The sequence below is a fragment of the Lissotriton vulgaris genome, chromosome 1_1, assembly GCF_964263255.1.
Source record: "Lissotriton vulgaris chromosome 1_1, aLisVul1.2, whole genome shotgun sequence".
Classification (NCBI taxonomy): Eukaryota; Metazoa; Chordata; class Amphibia; order Caudata; family Salamandridae; genus Lissotriton; species Lissotriton vulgaris.
Window position 1 is genome coordinate 207,006,115 of NC_141685.1, and position 18,431 is coordinate 207,024,545.

Below are 18,431 nucleotides of genomic sequence, written 5' to 3' on the forward strand. Positions count from 1 at the left end.
TTCTTTGGAACCCATTCCTATTTGTGAAAGTAAAGAAAAAGTGTGTTGGGATGTATGAACTGGTGCCTGAAACCTCAGGCATTTCTCCCAAAAACTTTTTTTTAAAAGTTACATTTTCCGTTGAAGAAATGGGCTGCATTTCAAACAAAATGTTTACTGTATTGAAAGGCAATCACAGGCATGGTGGTCTGCTAACACTAGCAGGCCACCATCCCTGTGATGGTCACCAATCGAATTGCGACCGCCCTCTTGAATATTACTGAGGTATGTTGAATTGCGACCCACCTCTTGAATATTACTGAGGTATGTTGGATTGTTGAGATTGTTGAAATTCGGCGGCCAGACTGCTGCTTGGGTTGTCTAACAATTGTAGCGTGCGAGCTCATTTACGCTCCTTACACTGCCTGCCGGTGGAATCAAGTATAAAATGTAAAACTTTGGCTATTGCCCACAGGATACTTTACTTCTCTTGTCCGGCCTACCTCCAGAAGAGGTTTACTTTTTATAACCCATTGAGGCAGCTGCGGTCCTCCTCTCAACTTCTGGTGCAGACCCTTAGGTTTTAACGTCAAAGGCTGGTGGGAGCTCTTTTGAGCGGAAAGCTACTTTGTCTTGGAATGCTTTGCCCTTGGCGCTTCGCAGCATCCAAGATCCTGCTTCCTTTAAAAAAAAGCTAAAGACATTTCTCTTCTAGTACTCCTGTTTTTTGTCTCCCTCTTTCAAGTACGCGCTGGGACACTCTTTGAGTATCTGTACACGATATAAATTCATTTAACATAACATAACATAACATTGTTACCAAGTCCAAATCTGAATTTTCCGTACCAATTTCTTTACATAGGTAAGTTTGGAAAATGATTTACTGGTCGCAAAAATACTGGTTACAGATTGCGACCAGTATTTTACTACTAGTAAACAGGTCATCTTGCCCTTATTTCTCAAAAATGTAATGTTTACTTAATGTTTTATAGACTATGCTAGGCCAGCGTTTGTGCCACAGACAGGTATTTTTAGGTGTTGAATTACCCTTTAGTTTCTCAATTTATAGGGGTCTTTGGCTCATCTGCGTAGTTAAAGTATTGCTCATCTAAGATACAGTAGTCGTCTAAGATACAGTAGTCATCATGTTGTTGCTTAAGCCATTTTGTTTCACAAAGTACTTCCTTGTGATTCTCAGCTACGTCATTTATAACTGCTCACGTTCAGTAACATACTTTTCACGCCCAGATGAACCTGGTCACACTGATGAGTTTAGTTTTATGGTTGATCTTACACAACCCTACCTTGTCTTAGAATATCAAGCTTTTTTCCACTCTGTCCTCAGCACAGAGATCAAATAGTTTTAGGTTTACTGTTTCCAAAATCCTAAGGAGTTATAAGTATATAAAATGATTCTATTTTACTGACATTAATTTAGATGCATACTACTTGCTGCTTTCAAGGTACAAGGTATTCAAAAATGTTTCCTCTTACAGGGCCAGATTCACACAACTAACTTAAGACATAATCCTAAACTTACTACCATTTTGGTATTCACAGAAGGCAGTTCCTGATTTTGGTATTCACAGAAGGCACTTACTCATTTCGGTATTCACAGAAGTTAGGAGTCCTAACTTTAGGACTCCTAAATGCTTTCTGTGAATATCGAAAGTCTTAAAGTTAGGATGTTTCTCAGTTTAGAAGTCCTGAAGTTAGGAGTCCTAACTTTACTACTCCTAAACTGAGAAAAACCCTAACTTTAAGACTTTTGGTATTCAGAGAAGTTTAAGTTTAAGTTTAAGTTTAAAATATTTGTTAAGCGCAACGTACACCTGGGCGGTTTCTTGGCGCTAAAGTAGCAGGCAGCCAACTGGGCAAGAGCAGTTGCTAAGGCGTCGACTGGAAAGGCAAGCAGGGCTTACGGTGGAAAAGCCTGAGAAAATAAAAAGGTCTTCAGAGCTTTGCGGAAACTAGAATACTGGGTAAGGGACCTAAGATGGAAGGGGAGAGAGTTCCAGAACATGGGGGCAAGAGTGGAAAATTTCGAGCCACCCTGTTTTTTTTTCCGGTAGCGAGGGACTGATAAAAGAAGATGTGCCGAGGAGCGGAGGTCTCTGCCAGGGACATAGGCCTTGATGGCAGAGGATATAAAAAGGGGGGCCAGGCCAGTCCTGGCCTGAAACGCCATGCAGCCTAATTTGAACAAGGCGCGTTCCCGCACAGGGAGCCAGTGGAGGGTTTTCAAGAGGGGGGAGGTATGGTGGAATTTGGGAAGACCGAAGGCAAGGCGAGCAGCCTGGTTCTGCACTAGTTGCAGTTTACGCAGGCTGTACTGAGGGATGCCATTGAACAAGATGTTCCCGTAGTCCAGGCGGGACAGGACCAGTGCGGACATAATTAGTTTAAGTGCAGAGAAAGAAAAGAAACGAGAAATAGAGCGGATAGTACGGAGAGTAAGAAAGCAAGAAGAAACCACCGAACCAATCTGGGAGTGCATAGTAAGTTTATCGTTTAGCTTGATGCCAAGAGTCTTAACAGAGGGAACAGGGATAGGAGGAGAACCAAAGGAGGGGGGCCAAAAGAGAGAATTCCAGGGACTGGAGCAACCACCCGTCACCACAAGTTCCGTTTTATCGGGATTGAGTTTAAGGTGGTTGAAATTCATCCAGTCCCTGATGAAAGATAGGATAGATTGGAAGTTAGAGATAGAGTCAGGGGTAGAAGACAGATTGAAGATGAGCTGGAGGTCGTCGGCATAATTATATACCGTGACCTCCAGCTGCTGTAAGGCAAAGATAAGAGGGGCGATGTAAAGATTAAATAGTAAAGGAGAGAGAGAAGAGCCCTGAGGAACACCGCACTGGACCTGGCAGGGGGTGGCTGAGAACTCCCCAAGGTGAACCGCCTGGGTCCGGTCCCTCAAAAAGGATGAAAGCCAGATGAGGGCTGAGCCTCCTATGCCCGCCGCCTTGACACGGGAAAGCAAGATGGAGTGATCCACCGTGTCAAAAGCGGCAGACAAGTCAAGGAGGACCAGCGCCTGAGATCTGCCCATGTCCATGCCCTCTCTGAGGGTGTCTAATACTGACACCACCACTGACTCTGTCGAGTGCTTGGGCCGAAACCCAGCCTGGCATGGAGCCAGCCTCCCATTCTCCTCGGCAAAGGAGCTGAGCGCAGATGTAACATGTCGCTCAAGCACCTTCGCCAGAAACGGGAGAAGGGAGATGGGGCGATAGTTGGCCATCACAGAGGGGTCGGCTCCTGGCTTTTTCAAAATAGGGACGATGGAAGCGGCTTTTAGCGATGGAGTGACAACCCCTCGGACCAGTGAGTCGTTAAGGAAACACAGAGGAGGCAGAGGGCAGACAGTATAAATCTGCCGTAAGATGTGTGCCGGGCACATATCAGCAGGGGAACCGGATTTAATTTTGGGGAGGAGGGACAGGAAAAGTTCTTCAGGGAGGGGGGGAAAGGAATTGAAATAGGCTGGGGCGGGGGGAGGCAGGGGGTCAACAAAAGAAGAGGAAGGGGGGGGGGATGTTGGATTTGATTGTCGAAATTTTTTCAACAAAGTAGAGATTCAGCGAATCACAGAGTTTCTGTGAGGGAGGGGGTTTAAGTGAGGTCCGATCGGAGAAAGCCAGATCGTGAGTAATGGCAAAGATCTCCTTAGGTTGGTTCTCGGCCGCCAGAATTTTGGCCGAGAAGTAAGCTTTCTTGACCTCAGTGATGTTTTGCTTATAGGTCCCAAGAAGGTGGACGTAGCGAGTCCTGGAGTCGGGGGAGTAGTCCAGTCTCCATTTACGTTCTGCCCTGCGAACCGTAAGCTTCAGTTCTTTCAGCTCGTTGTTGAACCACCGATTGGCGTCTTTAGGGCGTCTGATCGAGGTACGTCGGAGAGGAGCCAAGCAGTCGCTTCCTTCCTTGAGCCATGAGTCAATGGCTTTGGCTTGGGCTGCAGAATCCAATCCCGATATAGGGGGAGAGGAGGCCAGGAGCGAGGCAGAGAGGTCAGCCAGATTGACCTTGCCCCAATTACGGGCCCATGAGTTTTTGGTGTGGATAGGGGTATTAGTCAGACAGCGGCTGAGGGAAAACGAAATTAAAAAGTGATCAGACCATGTGCAAGGGACAACAGACAGTGCAGACAGGGAGCAGTTTAGAGACCAGACCTGATCTAGAGTTTGGCCATGAGTGTGGGTAGGGGTGTGAACAAAAGAGGTGAAATTAAGAGAGAGAAGGGTTTCTGAAAATTCCTTTGATGAGGCACATTCCTTGGGGTCCGAAGGCCAATAGTTAAAGTCCCCGAGGACTAGAGCCGAGGCATAGTTGACCGCCAGGGTGCCAAGTAGATCTTGAAAGGCCGGGAGGAAGGATGGGGTTGGTTGGGGAGGGCGGTAGACAAGCACAATGGCTAAGTGGGGGGAAAGGGAGGTAGAGCGAGCCACCAAATAGTCAATTCCTTCCAGGGAAGGTGAGGGGAGGACTTGGAACTGGAGATCAGAACGAGCAATGAGAGCAACACCTCCACCCGTTTTCCCGCCTGGACGGTCAGCACGGATAGCGTAGTAAGACGAGGGGAGGGCAGCCAATAGAGATGGAAGGGAGGCTTCCGAAAACCACGTTTCTGTCAGCAACAGGAGATCTAGTTTATCAGTGTCTAAAAGGATAAAAAGTTCCTGGTGGTGTTTAATGGCGGACCTAGTATTAAGTAAGTTGATAGATAAGGGGGGAGAATAAGAATCAGAAATGGTAGATGAGATGGAGGCCGACGGAGACGTGAGAGGAGGTGGGCAACCGGATGGGCAGGCATGACAGGGAGAGTAGCAGCCCAAATGGGTAATCCTATGAATAGTACGAGGATCAAGGGGCCAATGGCCTTGGAGTAGTATCAAGTCAGCGGAAGAATATTGGGTAAGAGGACCAGGGGTGATGGCCCCTAGCCCCGGTCTGCCGCGGACGGGCGCAGACGGGCTTAACTCTGGCGCGACTCCGGCGCACCTACGTCGCGCCCGCTGCGCTCGTCCGCTGCGCTGACGCATGAGGGACGTCTATATAGGCTGTGACGCTGAGAAGGCATTTAGGAGTCCTAAAGTTAGGAGTCCTAACTTTACTACTGAGGAAAATCCTAACTTTAAGACTTTCGGTATTCACAGAAGGCATTTAGGAGTCCGGAGTCCAGAATGACGCCCAGGTCCCGTGCGTGGTCTGTCGGGACGGGTGCTTTTCCAAGGGACTCTGGCCCCCAAAAGTCGTCCCAGGCAGAGGGGGAGGTACCTAAGATAAGGACTTCTGTTTTCTCGGAATTCAGTTTCAGACGGCTGTGCTTCATCCACTCGGCTACTTCTTTCATTCCTTCATGTAGATTGGTTTTGCCAGTGTTGGGGTCTTTGGTGAGTGAGAGGATAAGTTGAGTGTCATCAGCATAGGAGATGATGTTGAGGTTATGTTGGCGTGCGATGGCTGCGAGGGGGCTCATGTATACGTTGAAGAGGGTGGGGCTGAGTGAGGATCCTTGTGGGACGCCGCAAATGACTTCAGTGGCCTCTGACTTGAATGGTGGGAGGCGGACTCTCTGGGTTCTTCCGGCAAGGAACGAGGTGATCCATTCCAGTGCTTTTCCCTGGATTCCGATGTTTCTGAGGCGTTGTATCAGGGTGCTATGACAGACTGTGTCGTAGGCTGCGGAGAGGTCGAGGAGGATGAGGGCGACTGTGTCTCCATTGTCCAGTAGAGTTCGAATGTCATCTGTAGCTGCGATGAGGGCGGTCTCTGTGCTGTGTTTGGCTCGGAAGCCGGATTGTGAGGAGTCGAGGGATTTGTTGGTTTCGAGGAAGGCGGCGAGTTGGTTGTTAACAGCTTTCTCGATGACTTTGGCCGGGAATGGAAGGAGCGAGATGGGGTGGTAGTTTTTTAGTTCGGTGGGGTCTGCTGTGGTTTTTTTTAGGAGTGCGCTGAGTTCGGCATGTTTCCAGCTTTCCGGGAAGGTGGCGGAGTTGAGGGAGCAGTTGATGACGTCTCGGAGGTGTGGTGCTATGATGGAATCTGCTTTGTTGAAGATGTGGTGAGGGCATGGGTCTGTGGGGGATCCAGAGTGGATGGAATTCATCAGGCGGATGGTGTCCTCAGTGGAGATTGGGTTCCATTCATTAAGGAAGTTCAAGGGGGGTGAAGGTACGGCAGAAGGTTGGGTGGGTTGGTCTCCGGGTTGGTTGTCGAAGCTGTTGTGGATGTCTGCAATTTTGTCGTGGAAGAACGAAGCTAGGGAGTCGCAAAGGGTTTGGGAGGGAGTGATGTCGTTGGAGTTGGCCGTGGGCTTGGTAAACTCTTTGACGATGTTGAATAATTCCTTGCTGCTGTGGGCGTTGTTGTCTAGTCGATCTTTGAGTGCGGCTTTCTTGGGAAGGTGGCAGTCTCGAAAGAGATGTTTATGATCTTGCGGAGATGAAGTGCGATGGTGGAGCTGGCCTTGTTGAAGATGTGGTGCGGGCATGGGTCTGACGGAGAGCCAGAGTGGATGGTGTTCATGGTTTTGATGGTATCCTCATCGTTCACGTGGGTCCAGGCGAGCAGGGTGTTGGTGCGGATGGTGGGTGGTGATTCTGAGGTTTCGGTGGCTGTCTGGTGGGGTCTGGTTGTCGAAGCTGCCGTGGATGTCGGTGATCTTTCGATGGAAGAAGTTGGCTAGCAAGTCGCACAGGCCTTGTGATGGCGGAATGTTGTTGGTGTTTGAGCTGGCGTTGGAGAGTTCCTTCACGATGTCGAAGAGCTTTTTGCGGTCGTGTGCGTTGTGGTCAAGGCGGTCCTTGAAGGATGTCCTTTTGGTGGTTCGGATGAGGTGATTGTGTCTCTAGATGGTGCTCTTGTGGGCTGCATAGATGTTTGGGGTCTGGTTGTGGCGCCACTTGTTCTTGAGCTTTCGGCTGGTCTGCTTGGATGCCTGGAGTTCGGCGGTGAACCAGGTGGCCTTTCTGTCTGAGCATCTGTTGGAGGGGTTCTTGATCAGAGTGAGTGTGGTTACGGGTGGCATTGTCGGTGTTGGTGGGGTCCGTTGGCGGGCTTGGACCAGGGTGGTGATTAGGTGGTGACTTTGCTCCAGCTGTGGTGGGGGGTCTGGTGAGTGTGGTGGTACCTGGTGGGTTTCTGGAAGGTGAAGTGGATGCAGCGGTGGTCGGTCCAGTGGAGTTCGATGGTGTGGCTGACGGTGATGTGGTTGCTTGAGGAGAAGATGGGGTCCAGCATGTGTCCAGCAGAGTGGGTGGGTGTCGTGACAAGCTGTCTAAGTCCGAGGTTGGCGAGGTTGGCGATCAAGGTGGAGGAGTTGCTGTCGTTGTTGTTCTCGATATGGAAGTTGAGGTCTCCAAGGAGGATATAGTCTGTGGAGGAGAGGGCGTGCGTGCTGATGAGGTCGGTGATGGAGTTGCTGAACTGAGGCCGGGGTCTGGGGGGGTCTGTAGAAGAGTGTTCCTTTGAGGGTGATGGTTGCATTGATTTGGATATGGAAGTGCAGGTGTTCGGCGGTGCTGAGTGTACCGGCGGTGCTGGTTGAGATCCTGAGGGTTTTTACTTAGCAAAATATTTTTTAACTTTATAATGATCCTTGTAACAACAAATCACTTTTTAATCCAGAAGTTGTAGATTTGTAGATTGCAAACATTTGATATAAACCTTATATTCCGTTTATCTACTGTAATAGAGTCCCTTCTATTTATATTTACATGTAAATTTGTTACGCCACATTTGCTAGCCTTTTTATTTTATTCCACAGGGGCAACAGAGTGCTATACCTAGTGAAACGGGGGTAGTTAGACTCTGTATCCCTAGCACATTTTGAGAATAATATACAAAAACTTGATACTTGTACTTGTACAACCTGTTTATGACAGACCAGAAAGCCAGGTTGGAAACAACAGGATATTGAGGATTGTGGTTCCACAGAATTCCCCTGTAAGTAGTGGAGTTGTACCAGAAGTGACTTTCCTAAGTTTTATCCTGTACTGGGGAAAGGATGGAGACACTCGTAGGTACAATGAGCAGATGCTACGGAGTGTAATCGAGATGTATGCACATATTTGTTTCTGAATCCTTTCATGGAGTGCTCTGGATATATAGTTGCCTAACTGGAAAGGCTGCATGTCGCTCTGTGGCTGAAGGCGTTCATGAGAAGATTGTTGAGGAGATAACTGGTTAGATGGTAGGACAGTCCGTATAAGTGATGCATTATGTGGTCGAGCTAGATCACATAAATGGAGCACTAGGAGTGCTATGCTAATACACACAGCCTGATTTAGATTTTGGCAGATAAATACCTCAACACATGTGTGACTGACATCACGTACAACGTATTAAATATATTTTATATTTGAATGCTCTTGTAATAAGGTGGGCAGGATAATTGGCACATTCGTGATTGAGTATTCATCTGTCAAACTTTAAATCAGAACCTAATCTCTTCCACTATTTTGAACTGACTGGTATCTTAACTAGTTCAAGAATTGCAGTGACATTATTTTACCACCTTAGACAGTGGTAAATGATGCTGCTTTTGGCCACAAATATGGCAAAAATGTTTGCACATCTAATTTTAAACAAGCATTTGTAATGCAATCGGTCTTGCCTTTGGGACCTTATAAGTATTTAGCTATGCAGCACATTATCATGGGTGCTGCAACATCTACTATTCTTTAAGATGGAAGCTTTGTTTAAATATTGATTTGTACTAAAAGAACACCAGTTCATCTTCCAGTGATACCAGAAAATTATAGATTGACCCACTGTTTCATTTTTGACTATGACCTGATTGACATGGAAAAATAAAAATGTTCTAGTTCTAAAATTGCGAATAATAAATGTAATGGTAATTGTGAAGGATGAACCTTGATGAGAAGAAATAGAACACTGTACATGAGATCAGTGGTGGCCGACACAAGTAAGTGTGGTGAGGCAGGGCGGGTTGGGGTGGGGAGTGGAAGTTGACAGACGATGGGATAGGTCAAATTAAATTACATGCGCTTACTTTGTGCTCGCCGTATCGCTGAGCTGGCGATGGGGTGAGCTCAATGTGAGGAGTTTTATTTATTTATTTACTTTTACCTATCCTGCCATCTGTCTTTTCATCCCTGCCCTCCCCCGCCTCATCGCTCTTACCTGTGCCAGCTACCACTGCATGAGATTAGGGAAGTATTCTGGATTGTGGATATACGTGGAATATAATTCTGTTGCTCAAGGGTCTTTTGAAGTTTGCCTCTCAGTAAGCCTGAGTGTGAAACTCTGCTCCGCTAACGGACGTCACGGTATTCAGGAACTCCGCGTTCCACAGAGAATGCAGAGTTCCAGATATACTCTGCAACAGAGCAGAGGGTTTTTTTTCTTAGCGTGCTCGAAATGTCCTTTTGCGTGCGTGAGAGCGACTTGCCGGGCACTCGCAATCAGCCACGAGATTTTCTGAACCGCTCGAAGGCACCACAAAATTTGCTAACCAGCCACATACGCCTGCTAGATTTTGCAGTCACCTACATGTAATTTGGGCATGCCAGGGTCTTCCGGCAGATGGTTTCTGCAGGACGCGATCCCAAACGCACAGGATCTACCGCAGCTGGAGTTGAAAATGTCCCCTAATGGACATTTGGCATTCATTTGTGTTCGAGTAGTCTATTTTTTTAAAACTTTTTTCTAACTGGAAGGAAGTGCCCCAGAGTCTCCAACATCCTGTTCCTGTCCATCAGGCTCCTCCCAGTGCTTTTTCCATCTCCTGGCCACATTTCATTTGGATTTGGAGCTGGAAGGATCCAGTGGCATAACAAAAGTTGAGGGTGCCCCCCTGCAAAGCACATAGAGGGGTCCACCCACCCCCCGGCGGCCCGGCCCACCACCTACCACTTTGCTCAACCACCGAGAAATCTAGTATATTTTGATTTGAAGCCTCCAACATTTAAATTAAATGCCTCTATATTGTCTTTCTCTAAGTTCTAATGAGAAAGTGGGAAACACTCTTATCATACAAGCTAAGCCATTTGTAACAATAATGTGAATAGCAGATTATTTAACTGAGGCAGCAATCAGAACAATGCAAAGGAGCGATCCTATTGTCTCAGGAACTGCCTCTGGCTGAAGAACAAAGAACAACTACGAAGGGTCTGAAATAGAATGGACAATACCTTGAAACAAACACAAACCTGCAATTCCATAAAAGCCCAACTGACAATGTACATGAGAAGTACACAAGATATAACTCTGTATTCTGGCAAACTCAAGAGAAATAGACTGGTGAATTATCTGCATGCAACACACTAGCAACTGTCAAGTGTTGTGCATGATAATACCGTGAACTGAGGAAGCAATTTCAATCAATAATGTGTTGATCCTGCAACAAATTTCCATTCTTGTGATTAGGGTTGCCAGCTCATTATTTTGATGCCCCATACAGGACAAAAATAAGCAGTCGCCTAAAGACGTATTTTCATCACTTATCTATGCATACTTCGAACAGAAAATATAAATAGAAAACACTTTTAATTGTGTTCTAGGGCAGCCTGAATGATCCATGACTGATAATTAAAGGGAACAAAGACAAAGACAGAAAGTCACATTACAAAGGGAAGCTGCTGTCCAAGGGCTCATTATAAGTGGCCAATCAACACACTGCATAGATGCAGCTGTGTTTCTCACCATACAAGGCGCTGAGAGGCCAGGTGTTATGTTTGAGGGAGACGCCAGACACGGCTTGTTTAAATCCAAGGGTCAGGGTCAGCGATCTCCGCCAGTAACTATAAAGTCAGTGCATTGGCCGATCAGATGTAAGTAAATGCCAAAGTATCTTTGAGACAGGTACTGGCAGACCGCACAGAGTGAACTAATTAGCACCATCACGTCCCTGCTGCCTCGGAAGCAGAGGGCTATAAGTCATCAAGAGAAGATGGGAAAGATGAAAGTCGGAATAATGAAAACAACTGTCTGTTCAAGTCTGGGTCTCTTTTTAAGTTATGTGTTGTTGTCTGGTGAAGAGCTGCACAATTCCATTGCCTGCTTAATCTGTTTCTCTAAACAAAATGTATTGTTTTTACTTTTTGCGCAAGTGATGGGTAGTCAGTGTTTGTGAAGCATGAAGGCTCAGAATTTTTAAAGAATAAAATAAGATCATAATACATCCTGGAGGCAGCAATCATTCAGTGTAGTTGGGGCACTTTTCATACACAAAAATGTCCTGGTTTTACTTAGATGTACCTTGGGTGGATTAGCCCAAGTCCCCTTTAGATTTTGATCTGAAGCAGATCTACTATGATAGCCAGACAGAACTTTGTGTCAAGAAAAATACGCCTCCCTTAAGCAAGGGCTAACAAGGAGAAATGTATTCATTTCCCCTACAAATCAACTCATTGCATATTTGTTGCACTCTACAGCATACATAACTGTATGGAATAGGTCAGATATTGTCAAGGCTTAGGATTTTGTACTGAAAGGGGAAGACCTTCACACCTTTGTATCATGGTGCAAATGTTGTGTGTGGTGCTAGGCCTGTTTGTGCTCCAGGCAGGCATGGTAAGCAGCACAGGTCATTTTTATAAATATGTCTCCACCCTGCTTTTCCCCCTTGTGTAACGCAGTGGAGCAACTTGTGTTTCAGTCAATGGCAGTGGCATAACAAAGGCCTGCCCAGCTCCCGCAGTGCGGGGGCTAGAGCTCCAGAGGCCTCCCTCAGCACGGTAATCTGGCCTGAAAGCTTGTGATTGTGATTGTGTTTGGAGGTGGGCCCTTCATGTACTTTGCAGGTAGGCCCCCTCAAGTTTCATTATGCCACTGGTTGATGACACACACCCTTGTTGCCACAATCAACAATTTACAGCCGCCTTGTGCTCTGCCAACCAGCCCTCAGAGCTCTTAATGTACTGTAGTCCTAAAGGACAGCAGAATTTTTAAACTAGCATTGACGTATTTCCAAAGCTCTATTAACATTCCTCAAACCTAACACATTATATTCCTTCCACTCTGGCAATGGCACATATGCATGACTCTCCCACTGTACCCTATTCCTATAGTAAAGCAATCTTGTTAATGACATACTCACACAAATAACTCTGTCACCGTACCTCAATCCTATAGAAATACCACATACATAAATACATACAGGTCTGTATTCTGCTAGCTGTTTAAAAGCTCTGTACAGCCAAAAGGTAAAACATAGCGTTATACAGGCTCAAAATAAATATTTTATTTGCACCAATATCTGCTTCCTGGATAAAAGTGGCCTCTTGAGTAGAGATGGGAGACATTCAGAGTGAAGTTACTGTGCCATGCATTATGAACTAGGTACATTCCAGATAGCAATTTCAAGCCAAGTGCCCCTATAGTAGAAATGTATCTCTAAACCAAACCTACTTACTGTAATAAACACAACAGTAGGAACACAAAGCAGACGGGACTCTAGGAGTTTTCACTGCTTGTGCTTCTTTAGCCCTACCGCATCCGAAAAAAAGGCTGCTGAATTGCTAAAGTTAGAAGCAATCCTAAAATGTCAACTGTGTTAAGAGTCACTGAAATCATTCTTACCGTACTTAGCATGTTGGTGACTGTATGTCAATGACCATCAATAAATACCACAAATGACCTAAAACCAAACTTAATAAAATGTAAACGCCGACCCACATCAACTTACTTACAAACTCTACTGCCCACCTAGAAATTATTTTATTTTCCCAAATGCGCACACTTCTACATCGTCCAAAATGATTTCCTAGGAAAAACTTTCTCCAAACTCCATGTCACAAATTGTCACTATCAAGCTGCAAACTAGCACGAAAACTGATCCACTCAGACCTCCCTGAAGCATTCTGGCTTCCTCCAATTGATTACAACTGCTGTAATTTTATTCTAAGTAGGGTGGAGTCTTGACCTTGGTCCACAATTGAATAGTTCACAGATAATTGAAGGGCTCGTTAAATGATGTTATCAATTGCTATTTATACCCCCAATGATTTCTCACTGCGCCTGGAGAATGCGTATTGGAAGAGTTCTTAGTAATGATGTGTTTGGGAGCTCCAAGTGGATATGTAAAAACTGGTTTAGTGATGAATTTGTGGCTTTCCCACCTTAAACCTGACAAGGACGTGAACATTAGCTCTAGCCCAAAGCAGGATTGCAAGTACTGAGGATTTAACACACACACACAAGTTGCCTGGAACAATGTTTTCCTTGGAAAAGAGGTTGGAAAGAAGTAAAATTGCAGAGACCAGGTGTACAGTATGAAGCTGCTTGGCTTGCTGCTAGAAAGCCTACTTAAGCCATTACATTATTTGAAAGCAATAAACGTGCATAGCTTAAACTATATAATTAAAAATCACTTGCTTTTAACAATAGAGTGGAGCTGCTAGGTGATTTGAGAGAGAAATGGATAGGAGATGGAATAGAATTAGATGACGAAGACTAGCAGGCAGCTGTCTCTTACCCGAAGGTGGTCGCTATTCCTGCCCGGTTACGACTCATTCAGGAAGATCCTGCATAGGGTTTATATCACAGGCCCCCGAATGGTTTAGATGGGGTTGACATTGGAGGGATTGTGTAGACGTAAATGTGGCCTCTTAGGTACATTCTTACACATTATCTGGGAGTGTCGAGAGGATGCCCAATATTGGAAGGAGGTCCTCACCATTATACATGAGGTCACGGGGATATCCCTGCAACCGGAGGCACGTAGATGTCTCACAAACATATGGGAACCCACTGATTTTATGACTGCACAGACACGGTGGGTCACATTGGGCAACATGATAGCCAAAAGAAATATTGCCCAGAAATGGGGCCCAGACACGCCGCCCACCCTTGGAGAGTGGGAAAGAGACATGGACTGGTGCATGTTTTGTGAAAAAACTGTGCATGTTGCGAGAGGACGTCCCCGGAAATGGGCCTTAATCTGGAGCCAGTGGAATGAACATAGGGGCAGGATTTGCACACCACCTAGAGATGTTGTTATTGATGTTCCTTCATCCCCATGAAGTGTTTTCTATGTACTTTTGTTTTCACCCCCCATCTTTTAATGTACTGCTAAATACTATGTAACTTTCTGTAAATATGACTTTTATTGATGCCTTGTTTTAATAAAAAGATTTATAAAAAAATAAATAATCAATTGCTTAGATTTCCAACAGATAACCAAAATCCTAATATGTCCTTTTCAGGAGTTATAGTTCTGCATTATATGGAAAACACCAATGGCTTTAGTTCCATTTCTTAATTTGAGCCAGTGGTTGTTGGTGGCGGCCATCTGCAATGAATTTTCCTCCAATTTTTTTTCTCAAGAACAAGAGCGGGGACTACACACTAAGAGGACAGGAGAAGCAAGAGAAAGAGTTAAAACTTTTGCAACGGGAGAAAGCAGGAACCCACAAGAGTGAGATACAGACTCAGGGAGTGTCCTGTAGCGGTATAGGGAGTCCTGGATGGATTCAAGACTACGCAGCCTTGATATGTGACAAATTAATCACTGCATAGTTCTTAATAGTTCTTAGTTCCGCTGTGTGAGGGGCCCCTGGAGGGGCGCGGGGCCCCCCTGCACTGCGGGGTCTGTGTTAGGACCCTGGAAGGATCACTCTCTGTGTCTGCTGTATATTCCATTGGATTTAAGGACTTTGTATTTGAGATTTCACAAGTAATTTGAAAATCTGGTGTTGTTAGTTTGATTGGGGCCATGTACCTGGATTTATTTGTGCTGGTAATCGATTTTTAAATGTGTCTGTGGTGGGTAACAGTAGGGGCCTATTTATTTCTTTGTAAGCAATCTTTCTTCTTTTAAAGGAAAAATGTTGCACAATTCACCTCATGTTCTCCATATTTTTTATTATATTTCCAGTATTGATTAAATTCACTTTGTGTCCCAGTCTGTCTATGGGCCTTCCAGCCAGTAGGCCCAGTGCTAGTCATGGGTGCATGAAACAACTGTTAACCCCTTCCGTGCTCACATTGGCCAACAGCTGACAAGAGCACTACCTGCTTGGTGCTGCGAACAACCGTTGGTCGACACAGCCCCGCCCACTCCGTCCAACGCCTGCACAGCGGCGAAATGTTCGCCGTGGTAAAGGTGTTAAGGACATGGATGGATTTGGATTGAAATGCAAACAGTTTTTTTGTGGTATTTTTTTTTTCCCTGCAAACAAAAGTGTTGTTGGTGCAGGGGGTGAAAGCCAGCTGAGCAGGAAATCTGAATCTGATCTGATCACAGTGGAAGGTGAAGAAGAGGAAGACATTTTCTTTATGCAAAGCAGCTCTCTCCCCAGCAGTGCAGGTGTATCACCCACATCAGCAACATCACTATGGCTTAGGTCGAGACACCAAGGCAAAAGAGGACAGTGATTGCCACACTGAAAAGCACATTGAGCCTACCCCACCTGAGGAGCAGTATTAACACAGCGGCCCAACGGAAAGTTTGTACAATGTAAGGCAGGCTAAATTGCTAGCGCTGGACCTCCTCCCTTTTTTTGTGGAAGTGGTCGGTTTTCTTGAATTTGTGGCAGCCATCTGCCTGAAGTGCAATGCTCCCAGCTGGTCCTATTTTGCCAGAGTTACTGTTCCAGAGCTACATAATGATGTGCTGGAATTGCTTGGACAAGCTTTGCAGCAGAGGGCTATTCAGAGTATCCACCTGACAAAAGAAATGTGAACCACTTGCCAAGTGACGGATTACATGTGCATCACTGCACACTGAATCTCTTTTGTGGGGGTTAGAGAAATGATATCTGCAGGTGTTGACACTGCTGAGATTTTTAATGCTGCTCGGAAGCATGCAACAGTAGCCATGTTCACCATGGAGATATCCCATACAGCGGCAAACATTTTGAAAGACTTCAACAACAAGTTCTTTGAATGGCTGCAACCAAGAGGGCTCAAGATTGGATTTGTTGTCAAGGACAATGGCAGTGATACATTTAAATGTATGATATGTAAGAACAAGAGAGGGACCCAACAACCAAAGGAGGAGGGTACCAAACAAGACTAAAGTCAGTCAGAGAACCCCTTTGGGTCAAAACACATGTATCATATCAAACATGCACACAAAACCTTTAATCACCAATGTGAATCCAGTGAGCGGGGAGACAATGTAACCACAAGATGACTCTGATATAGAAAATGCAAATTTAATTCATAATAAAAATACAGATATCTAAATATCAGTGTATATCACATGAAATGCATTTAAAAAGATAGTATCCTATCTAAGCTACCTATATACAATAAAAATACATATAATGGGAGAATTTAATAATATTAATGACCAAACACACAATACAAAATAAAACATTGCTGAAAACAAATTGGGAAACCTGGTAGGAAGAATACTTCCAAATCACAGAAAAGTGCTACTAAATCAAAGATAAATCAGTCATAATCATCCCACACATTATTACATGGATAATATATAATACAGTTGTTCATAAAGACTTAAAGTAGACTTTTCTTTTCATTGCATCTCGACGCGTTTCGGTGGGCACTACTATATAGGCATCACCTTCTTCAGGAAAAAAACATGAATAGTTCCCAATACCAATTTAAAATCTCAAGTACGTATCAAACTGTACAGGTACTTTCTCCGGTTTTCTTTTTACTCAACACATTGGATCATAGTTGCTTTTCTAGATCTTAAAGCTCTTATAGGTGCTTCCAATCCAGTACAGCTGTCTCTGAGAGCCTTCTCTGTCCTAGTCCCTCACAATACCTCAATGTTTATTGATCCTGTTGCTGAGTCTAAATTCGGTCGAGAGTTTTACTATGGAGTGTTCGCCTCCGTGTTCAACATGTTCTTCCTATCCCCTTCGGCTACCAGGGTGTCTAAAAATACTGTTGCTGAGGGTGTCCGTCTCCGTGTGTGATACAGTTAAAGCCATGGCCATTTGTGGCTAGTACAGGGTCCTGTGTTTGGTGCACTGCATCAAAAACATTGAGCATAACTTTCTCAAACAAGCATTGGAAATGCAATAGATCTCGCAGTAAGAAAGTTAGAGCTATAGGTGTTGTTTTTTTTAAATTTTATTTATGTTTTGTTTTTTCTAAATAGCTAAATTAATAGCTTTCTTTTTAACAAAGCCAATAGTTATAATTTTTGTAAATGTGACACATCTAGCATTTGTAAAGCAACATGTTTTGTATTAACGTGACTTATATGTATTGATATAAAAAAAAATCAATGGCTTTAAATTTTCTTTAATATTTAATACGTAAATAAAATGGATTGTATTTTATATTGCTAATAGCTTAAAGTTTATTAAATATATTTAGTGAAGATTATGTTTATTTTATTGTGGCGAAAATCCAAGAACAGAAGTGAATTTTTAAGATTTAGTTTGATATTTTGAATAAATTTTGAAACATTGAGAAAACATATTTGAACTAGTGATGCTGTGTTGGCGCTGAGTGTTGCTGTGGTGCTGAGTGATGCTGTGGCGCTGAGTGATGCTGTGGCGCTGAGTGATGCTGTGGCACTGAGTGATGCTGTTGCGCTGAGTGATGCAGTGGCGTTGAGTGATGCTGTGGCGCTGAGTGATGCTGTGGCGTTGAGTGATGCTGTGGTGTTGAATGATGCTGTGGCGCTGAGTGATGCTGTTGCGCTGAGTGATGCTGTGGTGGTGCTGTGGTTGTGCTGTTTGATGTTGTGGTGGTGCTGAGTGATGCTGTGGTGGTGCTGAGTGATGCTCTGGTGGTGTTGAGTGATGCTGTGGTGGTGCTAAGTGATGCTGTGGTGGTGCTGAGTGATGCTGTGTCGTTGAGTGATGCAGTGGCATTGAGTGATGCTGTAGTGTGGAGTAATGCTGTGGCGTTGAGTGATGCTGTGGCTTTTGTTGTTTTTGTGTCGTTGAGTGATGCTGTGGCATTTTTCGTTTTTGGCGTTGATGGATGCTGGCTTGTTTTCCATAATTCTATCCGCACTTGGCACGCCCTGGTCCTGAAGTCACTTATTAGCGCACACGAACACTGCTCTGAAAGCTGGGTGGAGCACGGCAGGTAAGGATGGAGTGAAAAGAACTATTGAGAGGTGTGAACCAGCTTCCGTTACTGTGACCATCTAGCCTTGAAAAAGTCACTGTTGTGACGAAACACATGTCAACTGTTGCTTGTACCATCTAAGAGAAATACATAAACATCTGAATAACATTGGAATTTGCAGTGTGGAACATGTCTCATCTACAGACTGCATCACACATATGTATGTTTGACTATTTTAAGTTTGTCTACAGGAGTGCGTTGGTCTCTAGATTTTCTGTGTAACAAGAGAGGCATTGCTCAAGTGGGTTTTGCATTTTGGGTAGTTGGATGCAAATGTACCCAACTGCCCGTGAAAAATACAAATGAATCGAAATGTTACTTAAATTTGCAAATGTCAAAAGAAGTGCGATCAGTTTCCCATCACTACCCTTTTTTGTAAGTTGTGTAATTTGTATGGCATAATATTACTTCAATGTGGGCTG